We start from the raw sequence: 22,366 nt of genomic DNA, 5'->3' as shown, positions 1-22,366 counted from the left end.
GCACATAACTGATCCCAGGTAAGCAACTGCAAAGGGGCACAACACCCCAGCTGTCTGGCTCCAGAGTTGGGGGTCTTGCTTCCTGGGAGCAACAGGAGGAGGCGGCACTGTGCTGCTGGACTTCTTGTTTCTGGTCTTCACATGACCCTCAGCTGTTACCACCTCCAGGATAGGATCACACTGTTCCTATCCACAAGCACGGATATCTGCTTCAGCTCTGGGACACACATTAGGTTTTGGAGACAGCAGAAAAGAAAAAAAGAAAGCCCCATAAAGAAAACCTGGGCTGCTATGTCTTGTCAAATGCAGAGCCCAGGGATGGAATTGTAAGTGAGATCTTTCCAAGTCTCCTCCCCTGGTGTCCAGGAGGAAACACCAGCATTGTAGCACACATGGATATAAGGCTCTCAGCCGACTCCATCCCTACTTATAGATCTATGATACTTGGACAGCTCCATTGGCCATGCTAAGTCTTAGCCCTCTCTTCTGAACTGGATGGGGTATCTTTATCACATTAGGGAGTGAGCACAAAATAAAGCAGTACGTATGGGCACCCCATGTAGTCCTTGTCGTCTGACAGGCACTCAGGGGTAAGGGACTATTACCAGTAAGGGATGCACAAAAGGAAAATCTGATTGATAACACCTCAAAAGACAACTGTGAATGAATGGAAATCAACCAGCAGAGAGGGTGGGGAGAAGGGAGGACCCACGCTCTAGTTTCCAAATCCTTGGGAGAAACAGGCACAAGGAGGGAGCCATCGTCACAGGCGCAACCAAACAAGAAGACTTGCGCTACACAAGCTCACTCAGCAGACGCGGCTAAATGGTTTCCAATTAATTAACTGATTACATGATAGAACAGAAGGGGATTCGAAAGAGCGCTGTTGACCTTTAAGAATAATTAATATCATCAGGATAGCAAACCCATCCAAGGAAAATAATGAGGAACATTTTCATATTGCATTGGAAAGCCCTGGATAGTGAGGCATATGGGCTTTATCTAAGCAAAACCCAACTTCCTCCTAGGGCTTCCTGTCTCCTTTCTCTCATCACCCATCTCTCACTTCCAGGAAGACTCTGGAGACCTGTGTCCTTGCGACCATGGCACATGGCTCTTGCTGCCTTGACCAGCTCAGTGGCCCTTCTGTTAGCCTAGGCAGAAAAGTTGTCCAGGGATGCTAGGCACCGCATCACTGAATGGTGTAAGGAATACCGAAAGCATCACAGCCAACTTCTTCTTGGTTCTTGGTGTCTGGAAACTTTTCTTTCTCCTCTAGTGCCTCTGCCAGGACTGACACTTAAAATGCAAAACCCTATGCTTGCAGCAGGGCCTCCCACTCCAGACTCTGACCTCACACTGTCATCTTCCATAATAACAGCTCTGGTGGATACTATGGTATTACATCTGATAACAATCAGTCCCTGTGGTCCGGGGGTCAAGCATGCATCCATCTTGATCACCATCCTAGCCTTTGTATTTTGGAAATGTAGTGTTGAGGGAATCAAGGCTCGACACTCTAGCTCCTCCCAGAATGCCTGCCAAGTTCTCGATCCTCTTCTGTGACTCCTGGATGCATCCTTCCTCTGGGAAGCCTTTCCTGGCCACCACCTCTAAGATTTCCCCACCAACAGCTCCCACAGCACTTTATCCATCCCTGTAAGTTAGGCATGTCAAGAAAGTATCTAGCTTCCATTAGAGAAAAGGGACCTTGAAAGTCTAAATCCAGGTCTTCTCTCTGTGTACATGGATCCCTAATGCCTATCAATACATCTGGAACACAGAAGGTCTTCAGTAAATGTCTGTTGAGTTCACTCAGGCATGCATGAAAGTGACATAAAATAAAAAATGTAACAGAGATAACTCCAAGCACAGTAATCCATGCCTGTAAGCCCTGTGCTCAGGAGCTGGAGGCAGGGTATTCATAAACTCCAGGTCAGTTTGGGCTACACAATAAGTTCCAGACTAGCCTGAACTACACTGTAAAACTCAGGCTCAAAACAGAAAATTAAAGAGAGATTAAGGCATTGAATGTTCTCTACCTAGCCCCAAGGACACAAGAGTAATGCATCCAGTTAAGTACCAATGACAGAAGACCACATATCCTGATTTGCCCAAACAGTCCAGCTCACATCTGTTGTCCTGGAATCCCATTGTCTTAGCTTCCTTTTCACTACCCATGTCCTACATGGACTTCATGCTGTAAGATGACTCCATTCATTGAGTGCCTACTCTGTGCCACACGCTCTTTTAAGTGCTGGCTCATCTCTGTGAACAAGGGAGGAAAGTGAACTCTCTAGAACAGTGAGCTTTAGTGTCATCCTGCTTTCTCTGTACACAAAGGCTTTCTCTCCTTACTCCACAATTCAACACATTCTCATTTGGTAGCTGTTCCAGGCTAGGAAATGCTAGTCACAGGGTGTACAGGGTGAATGAGCCATGGTTCTCTGCAGCATCTAGTCATTCACTGTGTTTCTAGAACAACTCACAGAAGAGGTCTTGTCCAAAACAGACAAGAATTTACACTCTCTCTGTGGTCTCCACTCCTTGTTGGTCCTATAGTGTGACAATCTGGCTGCAGCACCCCGACACACAGGTATCTTTGCCCTGGAATGCTTGTATTTGAATCATTAGAACAGGAAAGTCACAGAGCATTCTCAAGAAGGGCCCACAGCAAATACAAGAAACGTCCCGTCCCCCACCCCCACCCCCCCACCCCCGGAAAACTATTCCCTGAATTCGGTAACTCCATAAAAATCCCAGCTCCACCCCTGACCTCATCCCCACACCCCGGAGTCCCATCTATCTTCACTGGAGCTCTCTTAGCCAAGCTAATTCCCAGCTACTACAGAGTATGAGACCTGATAGTGGTCCTTCCTTCTAAAGCCCACAGGGTTTAATGGCCACCAGCGTTCTCCTTCACTTCACTGTCTCCTGCGTGTGGGAAGGGCTGGCCTCCTTCTTCAGCCTCCCTGACTGTAAGAAGCAGCCATGACCTGTCACCTAAGCTGGAGCTGCCCTCCCCACCAGCCCCGCCTCACCCCTGCCTGGCTCCCCGTGTCAGCTGATAGCCTCTTTTTCTCCTTTAATTATACTTCTCTGCTCTCTCTGTGAGTGGCCTCATGACTCAGGGCTTTAATTTATTCACCAAACAATGTCATTACACCACTGTTTTCTGTAATTTATACCAAGCACAGGCTTTTGGCCTCTGTTGCCCAATTCTGCAAAAATGTTTGGGAAAAGCAATGTCCATTTTTTTTTTCCTCCATGGCGGCTCCAGGGCGACTTGCAAGGGAGAAACAAGATAACGCTTTCATCTCCTGTTGAATATTTGGAACATAGGATCCACCCCTACCTCGATTGGTTACATTACCAAAGAGCTGTTTCTTCACTTCAGGCTGAGAAATGAACAGCAACTGAATTTGGGAGGACTTTTTTTGTTTTTGTTGGTTTCTTGTTTGGTTTGGTTTGGTTTGGTTTTTTTGTCTTTTAGACAGGGTCTCACAGTATCCCAGACCGGCTTTAAACTTACTACATCACCAACACAATGGTACTTCCGGTCCTCCTACCCCCACCTCTGGAGTGCTGAGATACAGCCATGCACCACCATGCCAGCCTTCTATGGTGCTGGGAATTGAACCCAAGCCTAAGCAAGCACTGTGTCGACTGAGCTGGCATCCCCAGCTCCACCCTGCTTTTTGGTTGTTTGGTTTGGGTTCGGCACTGGGAGGTTTTGTTGTTGTTGTTTCATTGTTATTGTTATGAGAGTCTCCAGAAGGGATCTCTAGTCTGATCTTGAACTTGTAGTTCTCCTGCCTCTGCCTTAAATCCTGGGACTAGAGATCTGTGACACCACACTCAGCTCTGGACATAAGGCACTTTGAATTGAACTTAAAGAAATGAGGAAGGACAGAGAACAGAACACAGGATTTCATGGGCTGGCCATCACGGTGTGACCATAAACATCGAGATTTATATGAACTACAGTTCTGACATAAAGTTCCTGGCACAGAGGAGAGGGACGTCTGTATGCTGGTCACAATTGCTGCTGAAAGAAAGTATGTACTCAGGCATGGTCAGATCTTCACTGACCAAGATAGCAAATTGGGATAATTCTTCTTCCTGCTCTACTATGGCTGATCTCAACTTCATTTAAAACCTTGAACTTTGTACCAAAGTGAAAACAATTAATTAACTTGCTAATCATTTCCCTGCTATGGGGACTTTCCCATACTTAGTAACAATAATCATGAGAGCAAACTAAAGAAAATTGGGATACAGAAATCATTTTCAGGGAAATCGAAATAACGAGCAACGTTTATTGAGTGCTTGTTAGGCACTAACTACTGTGTGCTTTAAAGATATTTCTTCATTGACTCTTCCTGACAACACTTTATGGTCCGTGTTATTATAATGATTAGTTGTCATCTGACAGATAAAGAATCCACAGCTTAAAGGTGAGGTAGCTAGTTCAAGGTCACAAAGCTGGTAATGTTAAAATAGGGCCTGAGTCCACTGTGTTTAATTCCAAAATCCACACACCATGCACATGCAAATGTACTGGGTGGGTGTGCTTGCGTGTGTGTGTGTGTGTGTGTGTGTGTGTGTGTGTGTGTGTGTGTGTGTACATGCATATGTCCACATGTTGGGAGATGTCTAAATCTCCAGACTGGGACTCTGTTTTGTAGCATGTAGATGAAAGCCTTCCAAGAAGGAAGAAAGTTTATCACTATGGACAATGTAACTCAGCCAGTTCTGCTGAGCCCCTCCCATAGTTTGGCCTCCTCTGCCCATGCCTGGGGGAGAATCTATGCCAAGGTCACTTGCTCCAGGCCCCACTTAACAGGAGGAACACAGAAGGCTCACCCTGAGAACTGGCCCTGAAAGGAAGATCATGGTGGACCCACAACCTTTCAGAATCCAATAGCCCTACTCCGTTCCTCAGTGCAAGTCCATCTGGATCCCACATCACAACCTTGACCCACTCTGGGCTGTCCCCTGCTTCCTGTAGGTCTGCATCCCACCCGAGAGGCTGGCAAACAGAGACCAATGCTCCTGTCTACTATATGTGAACGGCTCTTGAACATACACAGTGGGAATATTTACTTAAGGACTCAAGCCAGCCACCAGCAGCTGTGATGATGCCAAAGGGGCAACAAAGACCAGGCTGGAGCCTGGGAGCCTGTGTCCTGAAGGTGTGCACTGAGACCTTGGAGGTAAAGGAGGGGTTGGGCTTGAGCCCTGGCCATGGTGCTGAATCTGTGGGGGTGGGCACAAGAATAGTGATTTTGCCAAAAGGAAAAAATATCATAACACTCCTGTGCTCGAAGATGCTGGATTCCTGGTCCTGCTTAGGGAGGTCAACTGATCTCTTCATCAGATACAACAGAAAGAATATGAGATCTGGAGCAGACCTTAACAGATAAAAAACCATCTTTCCTAGCTGTATGACCATGGGCAAATTAACCTTTCTGATATCCAAAGTCCACACACACACACCAGGTACTCCTTTGTAGAACAGGGGTAGTGCCAGTTTGCAGTTATTGTTGGGAAAGTGTCTAGCCTGGAAGACACTTTCAGGAAGTTGACAGTCTCTTCCCCAACCCCTTGGCTTCCCACCATGGTTGCTTGTGGATATGTGCACACACACTCTCCATTCATTCTCTCCTTCTTGCTATACATTACTACAAATGTTATTCTATGAACAAGCCTAGCCCTTCCTGAATTCTTTCCCAGAATCTCCAGAGTACAAGAATCTCTCTGCCTGCAACGGTCAGCACCATCCAACAGATGGTAATATGTTTACGTCACTAGCTTAAGAAAGCTAATTTTATCTTCCCAACTACATTGAACACCCCAACTCCGCCTGGGCCAGATCTTACCTCAGTGTCCTCAGTTCTCTCCCCCGCCCCAAGGAGCTACCCCAGGGAGTCCTTTCCTAAGCACCTGTCACCTGCCTTTCATGGCTGTCATTGCTGTGCTATTCATATAACTGCCTGATGGAAACTTTGAATTGGCCTTCAGTGTTTTCAAACTACTTTGCAGCAATTGCTCAACTGTCATAATATCACCATTGAAAACTGTTATGTGTTTTCTGTGTCATGGAATAGCAACAGAAAGAAAGAGCAAGGTGGCAACCACCCCATGGCAAGTCTTGAATCAACACCAAGATGCTCAAGTCTAGAAAGCAGGTGACCATCCTCCTAGGTGTTGGTGGTAGCCGAAGAAACTGCCCAGTGCATCAGAAAAGACACAAGACTCAGAGTCAGAAGCCCAGGTCCCTATACACACTGCACTAATTCTAGCTATGTGGCATTCAGCCATTCACTCACTCAGATTCCTCCCTGATGAAACAGGGATGGTAGTAATTGCTACTTCATCTTAGTACTGCATATATAATGAGATGGTCCTTGGGACATGTGTTTATAAAGCACTGCAGCCTGTTGATTAAGGCAGTGTGTTACTCAAGTAATTAACCGTTGGACACTAAAGGAAGCATGCCAAGGAGACCCTCAGAACAGCACATAGAATAGAACCACACAGTATCACTGATGATGCTTGCTCTGTGCCCTTTTGAGGCCCCCCCAAAAGATGTACCTATTCTTCAAAGTTTCTTCACCATATCTAAGAGGGGTCTGGGATAGGTGAGGTCCATTAGTGAAAAGTGTGAATCCTGAGCAAAGGGAATAAGACACTTCCCTAGAATTCTGGTATAGGGCTTCACCCAGAGGTATGGAAAAGAAACAAATGCACTATATACCAGGAATCCAAATGTATTCCCTCTCCTCCCCAGGACCCTACAAAAGCCTAGGAGGGACACAATGCTAGCAGGAACCTAAAGAGATTAGATGAGTTGACCAAGGTCTCCCAGCTGGTCGGCAGTCAGCTGGAAACAGAACCCAGCTCTGCTCTGTTCCAATATTCAGGTCATCGAACCAAAAGGAGAGAGGCGGTAGCAGGACAAGACAATTCTAGCACAGCCCCCCACCCATGAAATTCTTCAGATGCACCATCCATAATCTTTGCAAGGTCCAGAGTGGGCATTGCATGCGGCTGGATCAGCTAACCCAGCTTTCTGCAGCTGGCTGGGGGTCATGAAAAGGTCTTCACCAAAGAGGAAGACAATGGAGAGAAGGAACAGACATGGCTGGGATGAGCCAGGAAAAGGAGAGAGAGAGAGAGAGAGAGAGAGAGAGAGAGAGAGAGAGAGAGAGAGAGAGAGACTGGGGGCTCAGGGCACAGGCACGCAGTTATTAGTATCCTAAATGGAGTTCTGACTGCTTAAGCTTTATTTAAGAACACGCCTGACTGTATAATTACAAGGGCTTAATTTGTTTTCTTTTCTGCACAATAAATAAGGAGTACACAGTTGCTCTTAGCAAACACCACTCTTCCTGGCATCAGGAGGAGTTTCTGAGCTGTGGGGGAATGTTTGGCACCTGGGATGAGAGGTGCAGGGACAGTCCCACTACCACCCAGAGATGTGAGCTGCCTACTCTGAGTACAAACAGACTCACCAGAGACTGGACAGATGAAACAAACAAACAACAACAACAAAAAAAAAAAAAAAAAACTCTAGGTGTCCCTTCACTCTGGGAAGATATTGGTGTGAGTGGGGACACCGAGGTCATTTTAACTCCCCTGTGGAATGGGCACTTCTGGCGACCTGCTCTGAGAGGAACCAACACCATCTTCAGTCAGGTCCAGTTCAGTGGGCTCAGGATACACTGAACAATTTACTTTCTGTTGCCCTGGAGCTTTGCTCAGATCCTTTGCCTTCTGGACCTACTCAATTGCCTGGAGATGAAACCTGAAGATGTGGGTACTACCTGAGGCAAGCTGGGGCTGACTGAAAAATCCCAAAGTGGAAGCAGAACCCAGGTAAAGGCTATTCCTTGAGAAAGAAGCAGAATAAGTACATTGAGGAACCTGGAAAGCCCCGGGGTAGCCAGCCCAGAGAGCACCAGAAAAAGCAGGGGCAAATGTCAGGGTGGTCTCAAGACTCTCTTGCACTTCTAAGGTGCTGTCCCACCCAGGTCTCTGAACGGACCAGGCAATCACCTTGTAGACTGAGTCAGAGGGTTTGGATCATATCTTAAGAACATCCGAGTCACGTTTAGGAGGATGGTATTAAAATGTTTAGGCTACGCAGGCTAAGGCAGAGAGAGACAACTCTAGGGACAGCCTTTAGGATGCCGTGACACTTAAAGCAACTGAATGTGAGACAGGCTGGATCCCTGGTGAGGAAGCACCAAGATGTCCTTGCGGAAGGAGGGACAGAGATGCTACATGCATATGACTGGCACCAGATGTGGCCGTAACAGAGGAGGCTCTGTTCTTCTGCAGCACTAAGTCCTCTTTGTGCTCAAAAGTGAAGAGTTTGCCTGCTTCAGTAAGCAGGTATCAGATCACAGGGTCTACCTGAGTATGGCGTCCTTAGAAGCAAAGCGTTATGGTTTGACTATGAAATGTCCCCTATAGGCCCCTGTGTTTGATTTCTTGGTCCCCAGCTCAGGGTACTATTCTGGGAGACTATAGAACCTTGGAGAGACAAGGCCTAGCTTAAGGAAGTGAGTCGTTGGGACTGTGGGATGGGCCTTGAGGTTTTAGCTGACACTAGCTTTCTCTCTCTCTCTCTCTCTCTCTCTCTCTCTCTCTCTCTCTCTCTCTCTCTCTCTGGGCTTCCCGGTATCTCCAGATGGAAGAAGTCAAGCCACAGGCTCCTAACATTATAGCTGAAGCTACTTCCTGCTGCATTTTTATCCTCATGATAGCTGACAGACTGCAGCCCCTCAACCATGAGCCAGTATAAATATCCCTGCATTAAGTTACTGCTTTCAGGTATTTTATCAAATTAATGAGAAAAGTAACTGGTTCCCAAAGATTCTAACTCTGGCAAAATTGTCCTTGGGGCCTGTGCTGGTTTGAATGAGAATGCCCCCATAGGCTCATAGATTTGAATACTTGGTCACCAGAGAGGGGCACTATTTGAAAGGATCAGTGGGTGCGGCCCTGTTGGAGCAAGTGTGTCAATGGGGGTAGGCTTTGAGGTTTCAAAAAACCCATTCCAAGCCCAGAGTCTCTGCTCTCTTCTTGTTGCCTAAGGATTCAGATGTTGAGCTCTTAGCTACTTCTCCAGCACCACATCTACCTGCATACCTCCATGCTTCCTGCCGTGATGACCATGGACTAAACCTCTGAAACTATAAGCCAGCCCCAATTAAATATTTTCCTTTGTAAGAGATGTCATAGTCATGGTATCTCTCTCTCTCTCTCTCTTTTTTTTTTTTTTTTTTTTTTTGAGACAGGGTTTCTCTGTGTAGCTTTGCGCCTCTCCTGGAACTCACTTGGTAGCCCAGGCTGGCCTCGAACTCACAGAGATCTGCCTGCCTCTGCCTCCCGAGTGCTGGGATTAAAGGCATGCACCACCACCGCCCGGCTTATGGTATCTCTTCATGGCAGTGGAACACTGACTAAGACAGGGCCACATTGCAGAATGATGGTGAGTCGTGCTATAGGCATGTGGTCCTACAAATGCATTGTGTCTCTGAACATACAGCATCCAGTGTCCTCTACCTAGAGCTAGTCTCCTCATTCCCTGCATCAACTCTTTTGCAGATGCCAAGTCCCAGACATTGATGGGTTTAAGGATATCTGTCATCACTCCAGGAGGTGATCGCTGCTATAACCCTCCTCTTCCCAAAATATATATCATCTGCCTTTGCTAAATGATATGGGAGATCTCAGTCCTCATCTCATTGTACCTTAACTGTCTCTACACTGTCCCCTCCCACTCCAAACTCTCTCCATGAAATCTATGACCTAAACATCCTGGCATCTTTGTCTAAGCAGAGTAGAACATCAATAGATGTCCTTGGAGGGGATTAATGCATTCATATTTCAAAAAAGTACCCCATGACTCCAAGGACTATTGTGAGTAGCCTTTGTAGTACTCTAAAGCACAAAGGCACCAACTTCTAAATGTCAGGTTCTAGGGAAGGGAGAAGCTTGTCCCCAGGAATGAGGTTGATGTCATTTTCATCAGCAATATTCTTTTCAAACTCTGTAAAACTTTATCTTCAAACCGAGACAGTAACACACACTCATCAACATTTTTAGCCAAGTATAAGAGGACAAAGTGTTTTAGTCAAGTTTCCCTAGAGTTATGTGCTGTGATAAGGAAGGGACATCACATGCAGCAATAATCTCTACATTTGATCACTGAGCTCACAGGAAGATGGGAAGGTCCAGGAAGAAGGGCAACTCCCTGGCTCAACATGCCTATTCCCCCAAGGTGAACATAGGCTACAGCATGCCCCAAGATATCCTCTGGGGTGCTTGACAAAGTCCCTTTCTGTCACTGTTCACTCCATCGTCACAGTGATCCTGGGGTGTGTGGAGAGTGACAGCTATAAGATTAGACCCATTTTATAGATAAGTATGAAGAGTAGGAGCCACTTGTTCACTCTTGACAGAGTAGGTCTATACTCCTTCATTCCCCATGACAACATGTCAACCATCAACCAGGGCATGAGAGGTATCAGAAGGACCAACGTCCACACTTCAGCATGTAGATTCAAGATTCCAGCTCCCAAAAGGTCCACTGTAAAATTCCCAAGGATTCCTGGGCCCCTGTCACTCTGGAATTCTTGACACGTAAGTGACTCCTCCAACTAACCTCAACTCTCAGTAAAGTCCCCAGCCCAAGCAAGGCAGATGCCCTCTACCAACACACAGAGAAAGGTAGGTGACCTTAAATGGTCCCCTGAAGAATTCAGCCTTCTCAGCCTGCATAGGCTGGCAAATCTGATGAGTGTTATCCTAGGAAGAGAAAGAAATCACAGGAAAGGCCACACAAAAGAAATGGGGTTGTAAACTTGGAGGTGGCGTGATGACCAGACTGAGGAGAAACATCTGTATGAGAAAAGGGAACTAAAGCAGGCAGGCATGGATGCTCAACAACTACCAACCATACATTCTACATCCTACATCCAGCTCTGTGTCCCTACCTCCCACTCTTCTGTCTCAAGTCCCTCCTTTAGGATGACAATAGCACACTGGTGCAATTCTCTCCATGACAATAACTGCACCAACACCTCTTAACACCTGTCAAGGATGCATGTGTTAGAAAATATTCCAGAAGACGTGAGCAGCACCCACCTGGCTCCAGAAAATCCCTACCATAACTGTCTACTTCCCTCACCCACTAACTGCACACACACACACACACACACACACACACACACACACACTACATGGTCAGAATCCCAGAGGAGACTCAAAGCCCTTGTAGAGGTTAACAAGGACTGAACTTCTGAAACAGCTTTGGATAGAGGCAATACCACTGAATAAGCTCCTACGCTGTGCAGCCACAGGAGAGGGTGTCCTGTGACTAGTATTAATCCCTAGTGTTTCAAGGAAAATCCTAGGACAGGGTTCTTTAGCCAAGATGATAAGAGGACAGGGGTGAGACATGACTAAGCCAAGGCTCACAACCTCATTCATTTTCACATCCCCAAGTCCCTCTTGTTTACTTTTCAGATACTCTCTTAAAGTTGAGGAAGCATGATTGAAGGAGACCCAGTCTTTATCACTGGGGATGCTTGTCATCGCTGCAGAGACAGGCCTTTCTGCAGGTGTGCTTTGGGGTCTGGGCTGGGCTTCTCATGTTGGTGTCAGAGTGCATTGGGGGAGACAGCATCTGCATCCAGAGATGAAGTCAGTCGGGGCTAGTGCATGGCTAACGCCTCTGAGAGACTTAGGGCCCTTCAAGCTCAGGGCAGTATCAGCAGCTGGATTACCTAAGAGACCACCCAGGAAAGGCAGGAGCTCTGCAGAACCGAGGCAGTCCCTCGGAGACAGAGGGATTAACCAGGGGGGAGAGGAGGCTTCTGCAAATTCATCAGAAAGAAACGAGGGAGGAGACGTGAGACGCCAGCTTGCTAAAGGATGAAGTGGAACTGAAATTAATGATGACTCCAAAACAGCCAAGGGACTAAACTCATTTTCTAAATCTGTCCTTAACAAGAGAAATGGACAAAAGAGATGTGGACAAATGGGAAGTAATGAAGCCTTAGGGGAGGGGAAAAAAGAAAGGAAAATCTATTGAGAATAATCAAGACTAGAAAATATGAACACACTGTATAACCCCCAAGGCTTGGAACCATGCAGGCCAGAGGCCGGAGTGTTTACTCAGCAGCGGACTGAATATTTCAACATTAAAAGGTTATAAGAAAAGCCTTAATGGTTTGGTTCAGGGGATCCTGAGCCCAGAGATGCCTGAAATCGGGAAGGGCAGCTTCTAAGGTGACTTTAGGGCTTTTCTGCTAAGAAGACTGTGTGAAAAGATATGGTAAGCATGCAGTGGGCCAGCGAGAGCAGTCCATGGTCCCATTATCTGGGTCACCATGGTCCTGCCCTGAGTGGATCAGAATGCTGACCATGCAAACAGTAAACAGAGAAATTACCAGGGAGGACATGAGTCTCCAGGACCACAGGAGACTGCAGGAGAGACACAAATGGACGCGAAGAGAGAAAATCAATTGAAGAAGCTTGCCACCTGCCTCGCTGGGGAACAAGGAATGATTTCTACCCAAGGCCCCAGGAGAGGCAATTGCCCAGTCGACTAATGGTGTCAGTGGACTGGGAACTGACGGTCTTTGCAGGCAGCAGATAAATGTGTAGCCGCTGAGAAAGTCAAGTTAGGAATCTGAGTTGGGTGAGTTCTGCAGCACAAACTGATCTGGGATTCTGTAAGATGATCTGTGTAAGAGGAACGAGGAAAGATGTGCTCCGTGTCATCAAGTGTCACAGGAGCTGAACTGTGGGAGGAACGAAGGGACCCCCACCCATCTCCAGGGGTCACACAGCTTCACTGCACTGGGAAGAGTCAGCTGCCCAAGATGCACACATAGGTCTGAAGTCACAGGACACTGGAACGGGGCCATAGCACTCCTTTTTCCCATCTCCCATCACAGATGTTATAGTAGGGTGAGCATGTACAGACATGGGCCTGCCTGGGGCAGGGTCCAAGGAAGAAGGAGGGAGAGAAATCAGCCCTGGAAATGAGTGGCAGAAAGTCCGGGGCTCCTGCAACCATATGGCACAGAACAGCCCCGCATTGATCATTGAGCATCTTTTTCTTTGCAGAGCATTCACCCAGTGTAAATAACTGCTAACAGACCCCAAAATGCCAGCTAGGAAGCTAAGAGGCACTGCCCACTTACAGACACCCTGTCCGTGGCCAGGTAGGAAGCAGGAATTGACCACAGGTGCTCCTTTGGTGGTCTCCCGTGGACCTTCCCTCCTCAGAGCCCGTTCTAGAGTAGGCGGTATATCACCTTCCTTCTCTCCAGCCGAGTCCTGAGAACTGACGCCAGGGCTGAACAGAGGATGGAACGGGGCTATCATGAGAACGGACCCTAGAGTCCCAGAAGCTGGTTACCTGTGGTTGACTTCTGGCTTTGCCATTTGGTAGCGGTGGAATTCGGCAAGTTGCCTAAACCTCTCTCTGCTTCAGAGAGCCATGAGTAAAATGGGGAGGGTGATTTGCATGTACTTACAATTATGAGCATAGGATGGCATATAAGTGCATCAGCAAAAGCTCAGCACACAGCAGGGGTTCCCAGAAGCCACACCCTTGGAAGTCATTGGATTGGAATGCTTGACCCCTCCGGAGAGACAAGATAGGTGGGTAGAAGGCAGCCAGTAAGGGCCAAAACAAACTGACAAGAGCTTTCCTCTGGCCTTGGCCCCCTGTGGCTCCAGCTGTGTCCCAGCTCAGACCTTTCTTCCAGAAAGAATTTCCCCGAAATGCTGTAAGGTCAAGACTGGGTCATCTAAATAGTGCCTCATTTTAGAGGTGTGGAAACAGGCTTAATAGGTTAAGCAGCTTATCCAAGATCACAGCACAGTGGAGAGAAGCAAGGGAATGTGAGGCAGAGTTGCCCAGAACCACTACATTTCAACAGTACCTCTCACACACTGACAGCCATCCCCAGGAGCCCCCTTCCCACACTTGGCTCCTCTCCAGGCCACCACTCAGATACAGCACTGCATATGGTCCTGGCTCAATCTTCCCAATTCAGGGAATCTGTGGAAATCCTATCCCATGGGCAAATGGCTCCATTTTCAAGTCCTATTCCATTGGCAGTTCTTTCTGTTTACCTGATGGCCAGACACAACAGCCTAGAAGCAGAAACACATGTCTAAACAGCTCTAGGAGGAAGTCCAAGTGGATATGGTTATCCATAGCCATGGCAGCAGCAACTGTGCCCTGAGCAGGCTTCTCACTAACCCAGACCCAGACCCCTTCCAAGGCCTGACTCCACATCACCTCCTCCACTTCTGACCATCTCTGACCAAAACCCCTGAGGTTTCCAGGGTCCTCCAGCACCTTCTGTGGGAAGACACAGAGGATGGCAGCTGTCTGGGCAGCATGTCAAACATTGCAGAGCTGTAGCCTGCTCATTATCTGCTAGTTTGTATATTTAACTGAGAGAAGGCGCAAAGCTGGCCCTGGAAGAGGGCCCCACCTCTCTGGTCTTCTTCCCTGCATAGTGGAGGTAGGCATGTAGTAACCATCAAGGCACTAAGTGTGTGGTAGGTTCCTGGTGGCCCATCTACTTCGGGTACAGAGTAGAGACACTGTCACGTATGGATCTTCTTTTTCATCTTCTAGTGACCACAATCAAAGTTTATTTCTCTCTCACACTACATGACCAGGGAAGGTCAGCTGTGGTGTGATCCCATCACCTTCCCCACAAGATTCTGGCTAATGGAGCAGCCTCCATTTGGAGCATCACTGTATTCTGCCCCATAGCAGAGTGAAAAGAGATACAGTGGCCCTCACGAAAATGCTTGAAGCTTCTGCCAAGAAAAAGCACAAGGTGTGTGTGTGTGTGTGTCTGTGTGTGTGTCTGTGTGTGTGTCTGTGTGTGTGTCTGTGTGTGTGTGTATATGCATGCATGTACATGCACACATACAGATATACACAGTATACAGATCAAAGGATTTTAGTATATTCACATAGCTATGTAATCCATTACTGTGATCAATTTTAGAGAAATTTCATTATTGCCAAGAAAGCCACCATACCTAGTATATCCCTAACTTATCTGACGATGGTGGAAATGGTAAATAAAGAAACATTTTTATGTTGCATTATAAAATGTCAATTTCTAAGTCTGGAATAGTTTTGAGTTTGGTGTATTTCTTTTTCTTGTTTCTGTTTGGTTGATTGGATCTTTAAGACAGTCTTTCCCTGGCTGGGCTGGAGCTTAAGGTATTGCCCATTGTAACTCCACATCCCTTATTTTGCATTTTTCTTCTTTTCAAATATGTGTGTGTGTGTGTGTGTGTGTGTGTGTGTGTGTGAGTTCATATGTGTGTAGGCATACGTGTGTATGCCAGTATACGTGTATATGTGAGTGCATACATGCAGAGGCCTGGGATGGATGTTGGAGAGTATTCCTCAATCACTCTTCCACCTTATTCTTTGAGACAGGATCTCTCAGTCCTACCCAGAGCTCACCAAAATCCAAGTCTCCCACACTTGCTCTGGGTTTTCCCCTTCTGATGCTGGAGTTACCGGCTAGCCGCTGTGCCCACCGGGCATCCACGTGGATTCTGAAGATCTGAACTCTACTCCTCTTGCCTGACAAGTGCTTTCTTTCTTGATCCTCCTGCCTCCACTTCCCAAGTACTGAGATTGCAGAGGCGTGCCACCACATCTGACAGGAAGACTATTCTTTAAATGGCTCAGCTGTGCCCCCCTCGGGGACACCCTCCAAAGGAGCTCTTAGCTCATATGTAAAGGAAGTCTGAACAACTCTGAAATTTGCAGAAAAACTTTATGTCTACGTGTGGGAAAATGGTTTCTCCGAGGATAAATATTTATATTATTTTTGCCGATGAAAGGGATTGAACACTGGGTCATTTACAAACTAGGAAAACAGTCACTAAGTTATGTCTTCATCCCCCTATGTTGGGGTAAAATCTATTGCTTTAACCACTCTCTCCAAAGGTTAAAATAAAAATAGGTGCCACTGTTTTGACATTGGTAAATCTTAAGGACAGGAAGCACACCTTGTTTGTTGATTAATTGTCTGCAGCGTGCAGCACTTTGAGGGGACATGGAGACCTCTTAAATCATGCTTCACTACATATTTATAAGTCACATAACAAGAGACTGACCACCACGCTGTCAATCAAAAACTAACAATTTTTTTCAATTTATACTGATTCTCATTATGGGCCAGACATTCTCCTTAATACTTGATAAGGCTTAACATGTTTCATCTTGCTAATAAACATATTCTCCCGATTTTCCAAATGAGAAAATGAGGCACAGATAAGCAGAATGGTAAGGTCACTTTCCCAGGGCACTCAGATATATACATAGGACAGAACCAGAATCCAAACTCAATCAGTCCATCTCAAAAACACATACTCTCACCTGCTCATCAACGCTATCTCCTTAGTGATGACATTTAGTGAGAGGCAATAATTCATGCAGGAGATTTGGTGGAAGTACTGAGCAGGCCGAGATAAGGATGCTCAGAGATGCACTGCACTGTTGCATTTGTGCACAGCATTGCAGGGGTTTGCTGTTGGCTATGACTCTGTAGTGTTAGTTTTTGCTCATGTTGGTTCTTGTTGGTTTGGTGAGTATGCTGTGTTGCATTTGTAACGCTGGGCATCAAACCCAAGGCTTCATACACTTTAAGCAATTCTCTGCTGTTAAATTACTCCCCCACATTCTTAGAACGTCAGTAATTCACATATATCCTTATTTTTAAATTGGACTGCAATGGTTTCTGCCACACACAGAAGTCTGAGGGACGATGGCAAGACAGGATCCAAGTCGGTAGGGTGATGTGCAGGAAAGAAGGCCACACCTAGCATGGTCTTGGCCTTGGACCTGCTCTTACACATGGAGATCTTGGCGAGACTCATCAGTCAAGACATTTTCTTACCCACAGAGTGGTCAAGGCAGAGGAGAGCCGCTCACCTTGTCCTAGGTACCAGGTACAGAGCAGCAAATAATACCAAGTCTCCATCCCACAGAAGTTTACATTCTGGTAGAGGACATCTAATATAAACTGTCACACAAATGACTGAGTGGTTATTTTTCAAACAGCCAGTAGTTAAAAGAAAAAAAAAAGTCCAAGGAAACAATCGAGCCACATGATACAATAAAAAGTGATAGGTTTGTAAAGAGAAGAATGGTCACTAAGTTTGAGTGGTCAGAGAAAGCTTGAAAAGGCAAGTGATATTAGAGAAAATGATGGTGAGCAGGGTTAGACATGGAGATCAAGGCTGGGAATGTCTCTGGGTCAGATGGATCATCAGATATAAAAACTCACAGGGTGGGGGATGAGCCTGGCATGTCCAGGAAGGGAGAGAAGGCTCAAGGCTACGTCCGAGAAGGCAGGGAGGAAACACAAGGGAAATAGACAGAAGCAGGAGCCATGACTTGAACCCTGAGGCCATAGTGAGGGCTTCGGCTTTTACTGTAAATAACACGGGAAGTAACTGGAGGGTTTTAGGCAGAGGAGTGGCACTGTTGAATCTGTGTGCTTAAAATATCACTCGGAGCCAGGCACGAGGGCACACACTCACAGTCCTACTCTTGGGAGTTAGAAGGATCAGGAGTTAAAACCAGCCTCAGCTACAGGGTGAGTGCAAGGCCATGTTGGGCTACAAGATACCTTGTCTCAAAATATAAATAAACAAGGGAAGAAATCAGCCTTACAACTTTACTAAGAGAGAAATGTTGCTGTGAGAAGTAGAACCAGGCTGTTTGTGATCGGCTTGTTCTTCCAACTTGTAGAAAGCTGAGGCTGGAGCACTTTGAGTTTGAGACCAGCCTGAGCAGTACAGCGAGATCCTGTCTCAAAACCAAACCAAACAAAGAGTCCTACTTTGGCTGAGCTAAGCTTGATATATGATTTAGCCACCCACATGGGGTTACGGAACAGAGAGCCAAGAGGCGAGGGTGGGAGCAGGGATAAGAATCTGAATTGGAGAATTAGTTCTAGCAGCTCTTCCAGGTTAACTATCTGTAATCTCTGAAACTGGAAACCAGCCCACAAAGGGGGAGGGGGCACTGAGCCTTTCAAAATGTGCTGAGTTCAACTCTTTGTGTGCTTTGTCTTACGGAAGGTTCAGAACGGTCATGTAAGCAGGAGAGGATCTTATACTTCCTTCCAAGCATCAGTGAGTAAAAGTCTCAGGTTTGCCTCTCCAAAGCCCTTGGTCCACTATGATCAGTAATACAGAGTATTCAATGGCTGCGTCCTCCACACAGAACAGAGAAGGAAGGTCACTTGCATGGAGGCAGTAAGGGGACAAGTGTGCCAGTCGCCAACCCCACTGAGACTCAGAAAAAAAAAAAAGTCTCAGTGCAGAGGTAAGGGGCAGGCAGGGAGGTAAACGTTTATTATTAAAATATCAGCCTATCAGCCTGGAGTCCAAAATCGGGCTATTTCAACCTCTAGTGATTTGTAATACATAATAAATCAGCCTCTCCATGTTTTCATCCCTGCTCCCTGAGGAGAAATGAATTGCACGCGGTCCAGCCAGTGCCCAGGAGGGTGGGGCCTCCAGCCATGTCCTTTATCCCTATCCACCTAAGCACCGCTGACCTTTTCTCCTTGGAAACCTAACATCGTTGCCACAGTCATGTCCAAATCCAGGCATTCGCGCCTTATCCTGCCCTAATATCTGGCAGCTGGGAGGGAGCCAGGATTCCCAGCTGAACAGATCCAGCGAATTTCTGCTTACAGCAACTAAACATGAGAGATCCCACCACAACCAATTCTGAGGGAATAAAGAAATTCTTTTGGCTTGCTGGAATCTTACATTAAATATTCTTAGAAATAAGTAGGCCATAGGCTGATGCTAAGAAACCTTTCACAATAAAGATATTCAGTTAGTAATGCAACCATTGGTACAGGATCCGACCTGAATAGGGAAGGAAACTAAACAGCTTTCTCAAGCAAGCTCTTTGAGGCTGGATGGTGCTAAATCTCCAGGGAGAAATTGCGGCTCTCTAATAAAACTTTAAAGACCCCGCATCCCTCCTATCAGAAGTACTTGCTAAAAAAACAGAGGGGAGAAACACTGGGGGATGTGAGAAAGTACACAGACTTCAGAGTCAGAGGGATTGGCATCCTCAGCCTGACTGCTCCACTAGCTTACGGTAGGACCTTAGGAGAAATCAACAGTGTCTTGTGGGACTCAGTGTGCTCATCTACGGAATGGGGAAAAAGGAGCTCTCAGGTAGACACTAGGGAGAGTAAAGTGAGCCCAACTCTGCAGAAGCTCTAGGTCCATTCCTTGGCTCATAGTAAATTCTTAATGTGTTAATTAGCCTTTCCCTCTTGTTTTGTTGAGATGTGTGCCAGTATGCATGTGCACTCATGTATGTGCATGAGCGTGTGTTTGTGTGTACATACACCTGTGTGCGTGTGAAGGCCAGAGACCAACTCCAGATGTCTTTCCTCAGGAGCCACTGCTATGGTTTTCGTGAGACGGGCTCTCTCACCGGCTTGGGGTGGCTGATCCCGCTGGACTGGCTGGCCAGGAAACACAAGCCTGTCTCTGCCTCCCCGGTGCCAGGATTACAAAACCTGCTTTTTCAGATGGGTTCTGAAGATCAAATGCAGCAAGCTCTTTACCAGCTAAGCAACCTCTCCCCTCGAGACTGGTCATTTGCTAAGCATCTCAGGTTTTTGCGGGGAGGGGGCAGGGCTGGTTTGGTTGATCGGCGTGTTGTTGCTGTTGGCCCTCTTAGCCGTAGGTATCTAGAAAGATTCCCGGGAAGAGAACCTAAGAACGCAGGCAAGCCTCTATTTCTGCTCTTCTCCCTGCACCTATGAAATAAAGCTTCCTACCACACCAGCCACCAGGAGGACGATGAGAACTTGGGGAGACGAAGTACATGAAGGTTCCCTGGGAACCAGGAATCGCTCTAAGATGAAAGGAAACGCCATCACTGGAGAACAGTTCATAGACGGCATCCACATTACTCTGCTAAGGAGGGCCACCCCCTCAGAGATCCAGCTTGTGTGTGAGCTATGCTACAGAAAACAACTTTCTTAAAGGGGAAAAAAAAAAAAAAAAAGGACCAGCTCCACAAGCGGGTCTCAGAAGACTGGGGGATCATCCTCATTCAATGTTCATAGACGTGTCCTCTAAACGTTTAGAACTAAGAAAGTTTTGGACTCATCCATCGCTGAGGTCTTACCCGGGATGAGCATCACTTAGAGTGGTCTACATAGAGTTGAGAGCAGAAGGGACTAAGGAGAGAGAAGAAAGAAATGTATCCAGGTTGACTCATCCATATTCAAGGAAAGCAGACGGCAGATATTGAAAACAGGTGTATTGCAGGCATAGGGGAGATGGAAGGCGTAGAACAGAAATCCAGTTATGCCAAGATAAAGACAGGTCAGGGAAGTCACTGAGACCATCTTGTCCCTCCCTTTGGGTCCTGTGATCAGCAACAGCAGAACACATTATCATCAGTAAGCATCATTTCTGAACTCTACTTGCTGGACTAAAAGCCGTACAGGACATCAGTCATGTAGTCTGTGCCTAAAACAGACCCTGCCCTTATGCTCAGTTTACCGCTCAGCAAGCCGATGTTCCCATTACCAAGCTGAAAAGTCCTTACCCTTGAGGCTCCTTGATCTAAGCAAGAAGGTTAAAAATAAAATCGAGCCCTTCAGAACGGTCTTTCTGAATGTGCATTCACCAATATCTCATTTGTTCATACCCAGCAAAAGAGAGGAGAAAACTGAAGCAGTCAATAGGATGCAGTCACTCATAGACTTTAGGAAGCCCTAGGGTGCTGATGTCCCATCATGCTTGCTGCCAAAATTTGACCTTGACATCCTCGGCTCATTTTCTGATGTGGTGATGGGGACAGCTTCAGAGATGAGGGACAGTTGTGTTGCCCCCATCAGATGACTGAGGTGACGTGGGTAAGAATATCACTTCCTGCTTCTTATTCTGGACAGAGGGGAGAAGAAACATCTTCTCAGCCATTTCCCCTTTAAAAAGGGGGAGGAGGGAGAAAGTAAGAAATAGCCGCCAAGCCAGGGCTTGGCAATTAGTGTTGGAGTAAGTGATCGCCTTGTGATTGCTCAGCTGGGGCCTGAAGACTTGTAAATGCATTTAGAAGACAGAAATAGAAGATGTTGTGAGAGAGCAGCGAAACCTGGACCGTTTGCCAGGAGAAAATGTCCCAAAGCTGCCGGGAAATTCACTCAGTGGGGATTTGGGGTGTGGCTTCATAAATGGCCAAAGTTCACTCATAAAACCCCTGGATGAGCCGGACTGTGTACCTTACCCTGTGGTCTCTGCTGCCTGTAACCTTCAAGCTCCTCGGGGGTCCCTGCTGTGTTTAGCAGAGCCCTTTGAGTGGGTGCTGATGTTTCAGTTCATCTTGAATAAACAGGAAGTCGGGTGACAGCGGCTACACCTTGCACAACAGTAGTCAGCTGGAACTGTCGCGTGGTTTCACAGCCCCCACTGTCCCCACCTGATCTGCCATGGACATGTGGTTTCATGCACTCTGGATGTTGTGAAAAAGGAGACCTTTCAGAGGTCAAAGGCTCTTCCCCTTGGGACGTTTTACAATGAAACTCAAATCCCCAATAAAATAAACACCTGGAACATCTGGTCCAAGGCCCTTCTCTGGTTGCAGCTAGGCCGACGGCCGCGAAGAACACACACATGGGGAGAATCGTGCCACACATCGGGAGAATCGTGCCACACATCGGGAGAATCGTGCCACACATCGGGAGAATCGTGCCACAGGGCATAAACCAGGGCAAGGGAGCGAGAGCTGAGCCAGGCTGTTGAAAGGGAGGTCTCAGTCCCCCATGGTTAGTATACAGGGCCCCAGGCAGTGGCCAGGGAACTTGCTATTTCCAGAGGGAAGAAAGAAAGTTCAACACAAAGCAGCCGCTGAAAGAGATAAATAACCATTCACCTCGTACTTGGCAAAATGCACAGACCTGAGAGCACAGCCGAGACCTCCTCAAAAAGGAGCCACTCCCCAGCCACAATTGGTCAGGATCTCTTCTGACCCCTGCATCCCCGTGTGCCGCTTCTTCATAGCATCCCTTACCATCTCTTCTTCTTTATAAGAGATCTCTACTCAGCAAGTTGCCTTCTATTATCAAGTGCCAACTACAGCGGCCCAAAGAAAGACTAGTCCACCTCTGTTTCCATCCCACTTGCATCAGAACCCACGCCATCCAGTCCGTGCATACCCTCTGCTCTTTGGGGTATACCCACTGAAGATCCACAAGGCTGTTCTTGGGAAAGAGCCGGCCCAGACAAGTCTACCCCTGCA

At 47.0% G+C, this 22,366-nt stretch overlaps 1 protein-coding gene across 6 annotated transcripts in view; it reads right to left on the bottom strand.

Moving 5' to 3' along the window:
* The window catches only part of Ntrk3 (neurotrophic receptor tyrosine kinase 3), a 372,046-nt gene that overhangs the window by 288,513 nt on the left and 61,167 nt on the right, over window positions 1–22,366 (bottom strand). The gene's annotated exons all lie outside the window — the stretch shown is intronic.

The sequence above is a fragment of the Peromyscus leucopus genome, chromosome 1, assembly GCF_004664715.2.
Source record: "Peromyscus leucopus breed LL Stock chromosome 1, UCI_PerLeu_2.1, whole genome shotgun sequence".
Lineage (NCBI taxonomy): Eukaryota > Metazoa > Chordata > Mammalia > Rodentia > Cricetidae > Peromyscus > Peromyscus leucopus.
This window is presented reverse-complemented; position numbering and strand designations above follow the sequence as displayed.